This window comes from Prionailurus viverrinus, chromosome B3 (assembly GCF_022837055.1).
Source record: "Prionailurus viverrinus isolate Anna chromosome B3, UM_Priviv_1.0, whole genome shotgun sequence".
In the NCBI taxonomy this organism is placed as follows: domain Eukaryota; kingdom Metazoa; phylum Chordata; class Mammalia; order Carnivora; family Felidae; genus Prionailurus; species Prionailurus viverrinus.
In genome coordinates this window covers 68321644-68334652 of record NC_062566.1, presented here as the reverse complement: position 1 = coordinate 68334652, position 13009 = coordinate 68321644, and the positions used below count along the sequence as shown (strand labels likewise).

Sequence of the window (13009 nt, the reverse complement as noted above, 5' to 3'; positions counted from 1 at the left end):
AAGAAGAAGAAGAAGAAGAAGAAAGAAGGAAGAAGAAGGAGGAAGTATAGAAGGACAAGCCAAGGGACCCTTAGAAGACTCTCAGAGTAATTCATCTGAGGGATGAGGGGGGCTTGACCAGGGAGGTATAGTGAAGATGGTAGCAGTGGTCAGATTATGGATCAATTTTTTTTTTAAATTTTTTTTTCAACGTTTATTTATTTTTGGGACAGAGAGAGACAGAGCATGAACGGGGGAGGGGCAGAGAGAGAGGGAGACACAGAATCGGAAACAGGCTCCAGGCTCTGAGCCATCAGCCCAGAGCCCGACGCGGGGCTCGAACTCACGGACCGCGAGATCGTGACCTGGCTGAAGTCGGACGCTTAACCGACTGCGCCACCCAGGCTCCCCTATGGATCAATTTTAAAGATAGGGCCACCTGGAGTTTTTGGTGGATTAGATGTCAACAGTGAGAGAAAAAATAAGAATCAAAAATAACTCTTGAGTTATGACCAGAGACTGAAAGAATGGAGCTGTTAGAAAGTAAAAAAAGCAAAAGATGGTGTGGGGAGCATGTTGGAGGTGAGTTCAGAAAGTGAAAGATTAGATGGTCGGTATTGGTCACATTAAAGTGGAATCCGGACCCTCTAGAACGCAATATCCCCAAATGGCAGGAGAATATCCATACAAGTGTCTCTGTTCCAGGACTTGTCTACATGACCCAGTAGTAAAAGAAGATACACGGTGAAGTTCCTATTTATCCTCAGGAGCCAGCAGCCAAACACCCCCCAGAGGTCTCTTCCTCCATTTGCTCACTTCCATCAAATGACAGACCTTGCTAAAAACAAGTCAGACTGTGTCCTTGAGTCTCTGAAAACTGCGGTGTCTCAGGAAGTTTGTGTTCAGGTCCCCCTGCAGTCCCAGGCACCGTGTCACTCACAGCACAGAAGTACTCGGCCGCGTCGCTGCCAAAGGCTGGGGATTTCCTCAGGTGGAAGGAGTTTTCATTCCTCCTAAATTCAGCCTCGAAACCGTTGAGGCCTTTAACCAGGGTGTCCCCTGATACGTACTTGAGGAGAAGCTGGAGTCCTTGGTTGGGGTACTGCACGTACCAGAAGACATAAGTCGTTCCACTGGAGGAGTAGTTGCACTTCAGCTCCAGACGGGCTCCTTCAGAGACCAACACCTGGGCATCAGGCTGAGTCACTGACTGGGCTCCCGTTCCTCCTGAAACATCAATGCTGAGTCAGTGAGACCAGGACAGACGTACTTAAAATGAGACAGTGTCTCCCTGCAGATTCCAGTCAGAACAGTGTTTCTGACATGGAGGCAGGAGCGTAAAATACAGTGTTACTTACTCACTGTGAAGAGCATTCCAAACAGCAGGATGGCCACTGAGCACATAGCTAGGCGGTGAGGCTGTGTTCCAGAACACGGCTGTGTTCTGGAAGATTTCCCCTGAGGAGCAGGAAGAAGCCTGCCGGATTGCGCTGAGTCTTTGTAACAAGGAAAATTTGAGTTTCCAGAAATCCCCGTTCAAAGGCTAAGTTCTAGAGATAGTTGGTAAGAGACGCTTCCTTGACAATGACTGCTCCTGGTGTGTAGCCTACTCAGAATGTGTGCCTCTGTGAGTTGTAAGGTAAAGAAGCTCACAGAAGTGAGGTAGAATTTTTTTTTTTTTAGAAGAGTTTATACAATATCACCCTCTGGGGGTCAAATATGGTAACAAATTGTGTCAAGGTTTTTGTGCCTTTTTCCTGCTCCTATTTAGGCTTGAATGAATTTCTTAGCATTATAATCTGATTAGAGTATGTTTAAGGGGCTGCTTACTAAGAGTCTGTTTTCATCTTAAGAAGTAAGTACTAGGGGGGCCTGGGTGGCTCAGTCGGTTTAGCCGCCGACTTCGGCTCAGGTCATGATCTCGCGGTCTGTGAGTTCCAACCCCGCGTCGGGCTCTGTGCTGACAGCTCAGAGCCTGGAGCCTGTTTCGGATTCTTTGTCTCCCTCTCTCTGACCCTCCCCCGTTCATGCTCTGTCTCTCTCTGTCTCAAAAATAAATAAACGTTAAAAAAAAAAAAGAAAAGAAGTAAGTACTATTATTTGGCCAAATGAAGTAAATAGTATTACCATCCTCATTTTATAAATGAGAAAACTGAAATGTGGAAGGAAGTTTGTAATTTCTCCAAGGTCACAGTAAGGGACAACTGGAATTTGTCCCATTAGAATGATTCAAGAATCCGTGTTATTAACCACTGATAATTTACTACTAATGTCCCTTAGAGTAGACATTATCCTAACTTACTGACAGGAAATCAAATCTTTATGAAGTTAAATACTTTGTCCGAGGACAACATAAGAATTGGAGTCTAATTCTGTTATACACCAAGCCCAGCTCCTCACCCACTATATTATTTATGATATAGTACTCCCTTTAAATAGTAGATATAATTTCACCAAGACACTCAGAGCATGGGTGTCTTGCAATACTCAGAGAAAAGAATAGAAACTAAGGGAAATTCCCAAGGAACCCAACACCAAAGAGAGGGCAGTGGAAATCGTACCAACGAAACCTCAAAGAGTAGCCTGGAGAAGTAAGTGACAAGTCAGAAATGACTGGTGTCCAGAAAGAGAAGGGAAAAGGACTTTTAAGAACAAAGGGCATTGTTCTTAAACAACAGAGCAATGCTGAAGACTTTGAAAGCCCCACCGTCAATAATGATTTGATTTCACTACTCCTATGTTTGTCACAACTTTTAGCAAGCGTGAATGTTGAATTTTGGCAAAATTATTTTCTGCATAGATTAACACGATCATGTGATTTTCTTCTTTAGCCTGTTAGGATGGTAGATTGCATCAGTTAAGTTCCAAACATTGAAGCAGAGCAGTCTTGCCTCCCTGGGAAAAATCCACTCGCGTTTGGTATTATTCTTTTTGTATATTGATGAATCTACTCGCCAATATTCTGTTAAATTTTGTGCCTATAGTCATTCATGAGGGAAATTTCTCTGCAGTTTTCTGTATGTCCTTTGTCTGATTTTGGTACTGGAGTAATACTAGGTTCATAAAAGGAGTTAGCAATTACTCTCTATTTTCTGGAAGAACTTGTTTAAAATTCATGCCAATTCTTTAAATTTTTAATAGAATTCTCACAATTAAGCCATCTGAGTCTGGAGATTCTTTTAAAATTATTTAACATTTAACTTTACACAGGCATGGTGCCTTCAGCTTTCTCTGACTCCTGCCCTAAAGAGAGATAAGGAAGGGTTGTTCCTGGAGCTCCACAGCAAGGTTTGGGGACAGGTCGCAGGTGCTCTGAGAGCACTGTGCCCCTGTGCAGAAATAGACTCCTGAATCTGCAGTCTGGGTGGCCACCATGTGCAGAAAACTGTTCTTTCTAGTGTCTCCAAACCAAGCTGTCAGTCTTTCCTGCTTCACATCTCCACTCTTAACTAAGGTGATCAAGAGGATGGGACTGCCCCCAGGCCTCTGCTTATACCAATGTAAACTGTTTAAAGTCCTTGAGGAATTGCAGTAAATGGTGAAGTTCTCTCCTTCTTGTAGAAGCAGGAATTGAGGAATTTGCTTTATCTCTTGTCCATTCACTTCTGTTAAAAACAAACAAACAAACAAAAACCCAATGGGAGGCATCAGAGAAAATCTGATTAGATCTCTATTCTCTGAGTTACACTCTTCTTGTCTAATTTTCTCCTTCTTTCCCTGTCTCCCTCCCCAAGTGCCTCTAACTTTCTTATTTTTTAGCTCCCCCTCTCCAATTTTTTTGCTCTCAATCAGAAAAATCTCATTCCTGCAGATGGTATTCCACTATGCTGGGCTCTCTGGAAGCAATCAAGGAAATCTCAAACTCACGTGATATTTGCATCCACAAGATCAACACTGGTACTGTAAGTAACATCTCCCTCTTCTTCCTCTTGAGAAAGAATGACTGAATCTGGTTGCTCCTAAATATGTTTCCCTTGTTACAAGAGTCTCCCAGACCCAAAGAAATGTAGTGTACCACTACACTGCCTTTTGGAAAGAAAGGGGAAAGAAGTGACTGCAATTTCAGGTAGCCAATCAGACTATTTTTCTCAATCACCTTCAGAAGAGGGTCTATGATTGCAAATGCTGCCTCCTGGGGGCCAGACTCAAAATGTGCCGATTTTATAACCGATTCCTTATACACTTGTTTGTTTTTTGAGAGAGAGAGGGTACACATGAGCGAAGGGGAGGAGAGACAAAGAGAGAGAGAGAGAGAGAGAGAGAGACGCAGGCTTGGGTTTTTACCGGAAGCCAGGCTGTAGTTCACCCAATGCGGGACTTGAACTCAGGAACCCCTGAGATGAGTGGCAGTCAGATGCTTAACCCACTGAGCCACCCAGGCCCCCTACACTGTTTTCTAATTCAAATGGTGCCCATATTTGTCAAGACTTGGGGAAAAAAGTTTACTGTTGCTGATACTGTTCAGGGAGGAATACTTTGTCTTTAAAAAAAAAAATGGGTTCTGTGATTTAAAACTAGGAAGTCAACAGGTAATAAAACTTCCATTTGGCATTCCCAGTTTCATCCAGAAAAAAGTAGCGTTTGTCTGTGCATGAACAAATGGAACATACTAGGTCACAGATATTTAAATAAATGTGGGAAAAGATTCATAATTTATTGTTAGGTCACCCATGATCTCAAAGTAGAAGATAAAAAGTACCTATTTCTCTGTCATCATACAGATTACCCTGGTTATTAATTACCAGTTTAGAGGTCATCTCTACTGTCCCAATGTGTTACTTGTTCACATATCAGTAATTTTTAAAAAAATCAACATAATTTGAAAGAAGAGGTCTATCTATCACATATGAATTTCTCTAAGAAGGCTTCCTTAAAACACTTGGGTAGAATAGCTCCCCACGGCTCCAAAGATTTTCAATCTCACTTACCACAGTGCTTATTGCCCTGTGTGATAATGATCTGTTAATTGTCTGAGCTGCCTCATATTCATCTACCTTGAGCGTGTGTACTATATATCATCCTTAACAATTGCGCTGACCTATATGGTAGCTACTAGCCACATGAGGCTTCTTAAAGTAATTAAAATTAAATAAAATTTAAAATTTAGTGTGTCAGGGTGGCTCAGTCAGATAAGTGTCTGACTCTTGATTTCGGCTCAGGTCACAATCTCATACTTTGTGACTTTGAGCCCCGCGTCGGGCTCAGAGCCTGCTTGGGATTCTCTCTCTCTCTCTCTCTCTCTCTCTCTCTCTCTTCTACCCCTCCATCCCTCAAAATAAATCCATAAAAACTTTAAAGAAGTAAAAATAAAATAAAATTTAGTTTGTCAGTTATATTAGCTACGCTTCAAGTTCTCGATAGCCACGTAGGGCTAGTGGCTAGTGGACAGTGTGAATATAGGTATTTCTGCTACCTCAGAAAGTTCTGTTGGACAGTGCCTCTTTTGAATGTGGGGTCTCTGAAAACAAGGAATTTTGTCTGTTTTGGTCACTACCGTATCACAAGTAAAGTCCCTGATGTGTGGTAGTCACTTAATTAAAGTTTGTCTTTGTTCATCACCATGTTCCCACAAACTATTCTAATACCTGGCAAACAGTGGGTACTCAAATATTTGTTAAATGATAAATAAATGTGTGTGCTTGCATATACCCTTTGGGAATGCAGACAGTCAAGGGTTGGTTGTAGCTGCGTACACATGTTACTTTAGGGAGAAACCACATTTCGTTTTCTAGGTCTATCATAACAGACTACCACAAACGTGGTGGCTCAGAATAACAAAAACTTATTTTCTAACAGTGCTGGAGGCCAGGAGTATGTAATCAAGGTGTCAGCAGAGCAATGCTCCCTTTGAGTGCTCAGGGGTTGGATCCTTCCCTGCCTCTTCCAGCTCCTGATGCCTCCAGGCATCCCTTGGCTTGTGGCTGCATCTCTCCAAACTCTACCTCTAGCCAGAGTGCCTCACAGGGCCTTCTCCTCTGTGTGTCTCTCAAAAAGACATTTGTCATTGGATTTATGACCCACCTGGATAATCCAGGATGATCTTATATTGCTATTCTTAATTTAATTACTTTTGCAAAGGCTCTTTGTCGGGTAAGGTCACATTCACAGTTCCCGAGGATTAAGAAGTGGACTTCTCTTTGGGAGATTCATGGTTTAATCCACTATAGGAGCTCTAATGTCTTTGAAGTATTGCCATGTAAATGTTTTAATAGCAGAAATCTCAACACTTCAATTTAGAGTTAAAAGTGGATCTGAATTTGAATTAAAGCATAATATGGAAACAGAACATGTTCTGTTTTAGCAGTTTCAGGATGAGCTAGAAAATGAAAATCCCATGAGTTAAGATAAACGTTTTGGACATACACACCTTTGGGATCCTCTTTCCTTCCCAGGAATGTTGGTTTGGGGCCCCCAAATGAAGGCAAAACCAGTGCTGTGATAATGAAGTCTCCTTCCCATGCCAAAAGAGCAAGGAGTCTGGAAGGGGCACCTGTGGAAACTTGAATCATTGTGTCACTTCTGGGCAGAACAAGGGCAGGGCTGCAGTACACACGGAAGCCTAACCTGGAGCGAGAACGTCTGGCACGGAAGAAATCTGCTCTTCTCCAACACACACCGTACTCTCTGTTGTAAACTGTCTCTGGGCCCCATGGCGTGACGTAGAAATTTGCTAAATGAAGAGAAGAAGGAATTGGTTTGAGGAGTAGAAGGAATCTCTCCCCTCCCAGTAGGAAATCCTTGCACTGACTATAAATATAAGACAGCTCAAAGTAGCAAATATTTTTGTTAAAATAATCACGAGGGAGTACAGATTCAAGAATATTTATACTAAAATGCTATGTGTTATCCTATGAGATTTCAGATAAGAGGTAAACAATGCTGTCTGAACTGGATGAGTTGGATGAGTAGACATTTTACAATGGGGAAGGTATATTCCGGGCAAAGGGGGTGCATCTGCAAGGGCACAGATTTAAGAAAGAGTTCAGTGTGTGCACAAGTGGTTAGAATTTTTAAATAGTAGATACGCATCTGTGGCATGTAATGAAAAGGGGTGGGAGGTGAACATAGAAGATAACTTAAGAGGGGCACCTGGGTGGCTCAGTCGGTTAAGCGTCCAACTCTTGATTTTGACTCAGGTGACAGCATGGAGCCTGCTTGGGATTCTCTCTCTCCTTCTCCCCGCCCTGCCCCCACTCATTTGTGTGCTCACAGGTGCGTGCTCTCTCTCTCTCTCAAAATAAATAAGCTTAAAAAAAAAAAAGAAGATAACTTAGGGGGGAAACGTAAATGGACTCATATCTTTTAATATAGAATTTACCTTTACAACTTCTAATGGTTTCTCATTACCCAAAGATTAGCAAGAAGTGATCTGATCAAATATATATATTTTATAATAATTCTAGTGGCTACATAGAAGTTAGATCCAAAGGAGTAGAGACTAGAGGCAACAGACAATTAAGAGGCCATAAAATCATCCAAGGAATGTGTTTATTCCATTCGCTTTTTGGTTAGATGCCCCCCACCCCTGTCTGTTCTTCCTGAATTCCATGCTCCCCTTACATAATGAATCTAAGCTGGCTTTGTGACTCACTTTAACAAACAGAATGCCACAGAAGGAACATCGTGGCAGTTCTAGGACTAAATGTTAAGTTCGCTTGGCAGTTTCCACCTTTGTGATTTTTTTTAAAAAGTTTATTTATTTTTGAGAGAGAGACAGAGCACAAGCAGGGAAGGGGCAGAGATAGAGGGAACCACAGAATCCGAAGCAGGTTCCAGGCTCTGAGTTGTCAGCACAGAGCCCAATGCCTGGGCTCGAACCCAAGAATCACGAGATCATGACCTGAGCCGAAGTCGGATGCTTAACTGACTAAGCCACCCAGGCACCCCGCCACTTTTGTGATTTTGAAAACCCTGATCCACCACATAAGATATAATATACAGCTTCCCTTCTGGAAAGACCACTCCAGAGGTCATGTGGGGAAGAACAGTCTCTGAGAACACAGCAAATGAGAGACGAGCCTTGCCATCCCGGTGTTCCAGCTGAGGCCAGCCTTCCAGGCATTCTCGCTAAGGCTCCAGACGTTTAAGCGAGCAGTTTGGGGGTGTGCCAGTCCAGTGGAGCCCCTGGACGCCACATGGAGCAGAAGTATCATGAGATAGTAAAACGGTAGCTGTTTAAAAGCTGCTTAAAAGTTTTGGGGTGGTTTATTCTGCAGCAAACTGCTATGTCACTGAAGTCCTTTGAAGAGTCTTGTTGAGGACTTGGGAGAAATTGGCAAGAATTAAAATGTGTTTTTCCTCTATCTGATTTCTGATGGTTTCTAACAGTTCCACCTGGAACATCTGCCTATTTCACCGAACTTCTTTTCAAATATGACCCCAGCGCTCCCGCTCTGGCACAGAAGGCATGGTGACAATGCTTGGGTGTGATGTGAGCCCTGGGCCTCCACAGCACAGGAGCAGGTGGCTGATTGCTCACGCTGGGGCCCTACAATAAACAGGAAGATGTAAGACTATCTTGTTCAATGTGATTTTTATACTTCACTTGTTCTTCTCATTCCATTTACTAAACTCTAAAACACAAACAAAAGACGCCCCCACACTGTGGAGCTATTTACAAGAGCATGCCTGTATCTCTGTGAATAATCAAAATTTGACAGACCATTTTCAATGTCAGATCAATTTTAGCACTCAGAGACTGAGAATTGTGGTTCATATTTCCTTGGTTACACTTTTGTAAAGGTATAGATATTTTTTTGGTAAGGAGTCTGCATTCCAGATTTACATTCCCCCCGTGCTTTTAACAGTAGATTTTCCAAATTATGTGCCACTGTATCCAGGAATTGGCCACATGTGTGGAAAGAACTTTATCCCCTCGCATCCAAAGGCAAGCAAGGGGCCCAGAGAAGCTGGAGTCATGGACCAGTGTCAAGTGGCATTCTGTCCGGAAGCACTGTGCAAATGCAACCGATTTCTCTATGTCCTGTTACATGAAAAAGTCTGTGAAGCATTGTGTTGCGGTAATGCGCAAACGAACCAAACATTGTCCTTGACTGTCTTCTGTGCCTTTTGTTTCTACCAATTCAGAGTTAGCTAAAACCACAGGATTATTACTGAAAATATCAGAAATTTCTACCATTGATCTTTATGACAGTAATAATGGAGATCCAATTTGGGAAGCTGACCAGTGGCTAGAACAGTGAATGGCCTTCTCTTGTGTTGTTTTCCTCCAACAACGCTACTGGGCAATGGACTGTACGTTCTCCTCACTCAGTCGTGTGCTACACACCTCCCATTCTACACACATTCCAATAACATGACGGACTCAACTGTTCCCAGTCTGACCATCAGATAGATTTATTACTACCTTGTGAATGATTTTTGGAAAAACAATCTTTCCATATGTGTGCCTCTTAAATAAGGGTCCAATCTGAGGGATCGGTATGCAATCCAATACTGTTTTCAAAATATGCAGTTGTTGTTTTTTTTTACATGTGATGATGACAGGAGTGAGATTTCAAAACCCAAAAATCTACAAAAAGAAAGAGACAAAGAGAGCACTGGCAGCGTAATTTAAGAAGCTGGACAGAAGCTGGATGAACAGTCATTAATGTAGATGTCGGGAGAAAGCTGACAAGCTATGAGATGAAAAGGCCCAGAAAGGAGTTAATTCATGCTAACCAAACCCCAAAAGGCTCCAGAATTAGAGGCCTCTAGAGCACCAATGGGGTATTAAACTACTGGATTGTTTGGAAGTCTGCAAAATGAGCACAGCCCCAGATGCTCTACCCACCTCATATGCCTGGAAATGACAAAGAAAGAAACTTAGATCCTCATCGAGTTCAGTTACTTATTCAATATCGCAATCCCAGTACAAACTAGGGGATAGATCAAGCATTAGAGTGAGCTTCCCTTATCCGTGCTCCTTTCAGGCCTCCCAAGTGATCTTTAAAAATGCAAATATCCATATATGAGAAGAGATGAAATCCAGATGTTCACGTAGGGGGCAAGTTGAACTGAACCAAAACCAAAATTGGCATTGCCTGTTCCGGGTATGACACATGCAGATCTCTTTGCCAGGAGTGAGAAGAGGGCACATTCACATGTTCCACTCATGCATGTGAACAGACATGACCGAATGACTAGTGCTTAGGATGTAGCAACAGTGAGGAGTAAATATTATCCTAGTTTAACCAGATTACTTTACATAGGTTGGAGTAACCATCTAGTGCACCTGGAATCGGTCTTGCCAAAAGAGGAAGCAAGGGACCCGACTCAGTGACACAGCTAATATATCGGTGGGAGTCGAGGTCAGTGGGGCTTAGTAATAGTCCAGTTAATTGAGGGAGCTACAGTGACTGGAAGGTTTGTTTATCTGGGTCTGCACTTTCCTCTGATTATTGAAAACACTGTAACTCAATGAATTTGCCTTTTCCACCCTGCACATGGCACTTGTCAACGCTGAGACCAGAGCGGCACCAGCCACGGGTTTGGGTATGGGCTGCAGGTGCCTGGAGAGCACTGTGTCTGTCAAGGCACAGAGGTATGTGGCAGCATCTTCCAGCTGGGATCCTTTGATGTACAAGGAGCTAGAACCCTTCTTAGTATCAAGAGTGACTTTTACTCGTCCTTCCTCCTTTTCATCCCCATTTACAGCCATTGTAAACAGGAACTTGGGGCTTTTTGCAGGTTCCCATCTGTACCACTGTAAACCATAAAAACTGCTGGTAGGAAAATGGCAGGTGAAATTGGTGTTTTCTCCTTCGTGAACATGAAGCGACAGAGGATACTGGTTCACATCCAATTCGCTGCACACTCCTGTTGAGAAAGACAGGGTCAGACAGAGAAATTGGTCTCTACAGTTTCCATTTTCTTTGCACGTTCCCAAGTAACAGCTAGAGGTGTCTGACCACCCTCTCCCCCTTCTCCATCACCACCCACGACTGTCCAGAATCTCTCTGGCAACCCAAAGACTTACGGCCAAGATGAAGCCACAAGATTAGCAACGAGGCTACCAAAGGACTCTTCTCCATTGATCCTACCCAAGGATCTCCGCAGAGGAACGCTCTGCAGCCTAGATCTGTTTCAGAAAACAGAATGTCGCCTCTGGTTGCACAGCCAATCACAGACAAGCTCATCTAAATGTCCTGGAAACACACCAACCAACTCTGCCCTAGATTCAGTTTCCTGTGGTTCAAAAGGAGAGATCAAACACTGTTTTTGTTTGTTTGGGTTTTTTTTTTTTTTGATGCCAACTCCACAAGCATTGGGGAAATCCCACACAAAGAGAATGGGCAACCTATGAGACGTTGGCTGCTTAATCATGGACTGACATTTTTCTGCTTCAGAGAGGGTTACAGGTGCCATAGCAATCTGGGATAGGGAAAGCACTTTGGCTGGAAATCTTTCCATGAATCTTCAAAAAAATGCATTTATTTTATTTTGTTTTGTTTTGTTTTATTTTAGACAGCACAAGTGGGGTAGGGGGCAGAGGGAGGGAGAAAGAGAGAGAGAGAGAGAGAGAGAGAGAGAGAATCCCAAGCAAGCTGCTTGCTCAGCAGAGCTCGATCCCACCTCCCTGGGATCATGACCTGAGCTGAAGTCAAGAGTCTGAGATATAATGTTAGTTTGACTTAACATACATGCATTTGCTTAAACAGTAATTTTTGTGCCTAGGATTTCCCTCTGAGCTCTGAAAATTACAAAAGCAACCTTCTCTGTTTTCTGTGAGCTCAAAATGTAGTTGGAGAAAGAAGAGGTGCCCAGAAAAAAAGTAATAGTGCAAGATTGCAGGAATTAAGATTATTCAGAATATATATCTACTTCTGGGAAATTGGTGGTATAAATTGGTTTCAAACCCCTTCCTGTGAACAACTAAAATAAGTAAGGAAACAGCATGGTTTAGTGGCTAATATTAAAGAGTGTTTTCCACAGACTCAAATCATATTCTGAAAAGTGAGTAGGTTGCAAACGCATCTCAATGGCTAATTTATAGTTCTCCTTTCTAAGAAAAGAGATGTGGCTGTGGTTCATGACAGAAATCCTAGAAATATCTCCTGGTTCAGAAGTGTAAGGGCTAGGGCTAGGGATGGGCTGTAAGAAAAACAACAGCCACTCCGAGTCAAGCTCCTTTTTTCTTCAGATCACGGCATTCAGACGCCTCAGTGATAGTGAGAGCCTGTCCTCACCGCTCAGAAAGCCCGCTTGATGGAAAATGTGTATCTGCTGAAAATACTGATCCACTGATGAGTTCATTCACACATTGGAGGGGCAGGGTCCTCAAGAAGAAAGGCATGCCTCTGACAGAGGGAGCATTCCTGTAACTAATAGGGCAGAATCTGCAATTTTTAGCCACCTACTTTGCCTGAAACAGAGGCCAAGCCAACTGACCGCTAGATACCTTACATAAGTTAAATCATACCTTGGGGCACCTGGGTGGCTCAGTCAGTTGGTTAAGAGTCTGACTTTGGCTCAGGTCATGATCTCGTGGTTTGGGGGTTCAAGCCCCACATGGAGCTCTCTGCTGTCAGCGTGGAGCCCACTTCAGATCCTCTGCCCCACCTTTTCTGCCCACTTGAGTGCTTTCTCTCTCTCTCTCTCTGTCTCTCAAATAAATAAACATTAAAAAAATCATACCTTAAGTGACTTGCAGGGTAGAAATCTTGACAATTCTGGATAAATAACACACAGATTAGTCCATCTTAATCCTTTACATTAGTATTGGAATTGCAAGGACTCTAGACATAAAGTGGACCTTTGGACAACACAGGTTTGAGCCATGCAGATCCACTTTTATATGTTTATTTTTCAATAAATGTGCCGGAAATTGCAAGGGAGATTTGCGACAATTCGGAAAACTTGGAGATAAGCTAGATAGCCTAGTAATATGGGAAAAAAATAAGAAAAAGGTAGGTATGTCACTAACGCACAAAATATATATAGATAGATACCATTTTATCATTTACGACTATAAAATATACACCAATGTATTCTAAAAGTTAAAATGTATCAAAACTTACACACACAAACA

General features: G+C 42.7%; 1 long non-coding RNA gene and 1 gene segment (V, D, J or C); one reads left to right on the top strand and one right to left on the bottom strand.

Moving 5' to 3' along the window:
- LOC125169097 (uncharacterized) overlaps positions 1–3877 on the top strand; it is a 38324-nt gene extending 34447 nt beyond the window's left edge. Inside the window, exon 3 of the long non-coding RNA XR_007153440.1 lies at positions 3791–3877. This is a non-coding gene — a long non-coding RNA (uncharacterized LOC125169097). The remainder of the gene's footprint in view (positions 1–3790) is intronic.
- The window catches only part of LOC125169083 (T-cell receptor alpha chain C region-like), a 780232-nt gene that overhangs the window by 442578 nt on the left and 324645 nt on the right, over positions 1–13009 (bottom strand).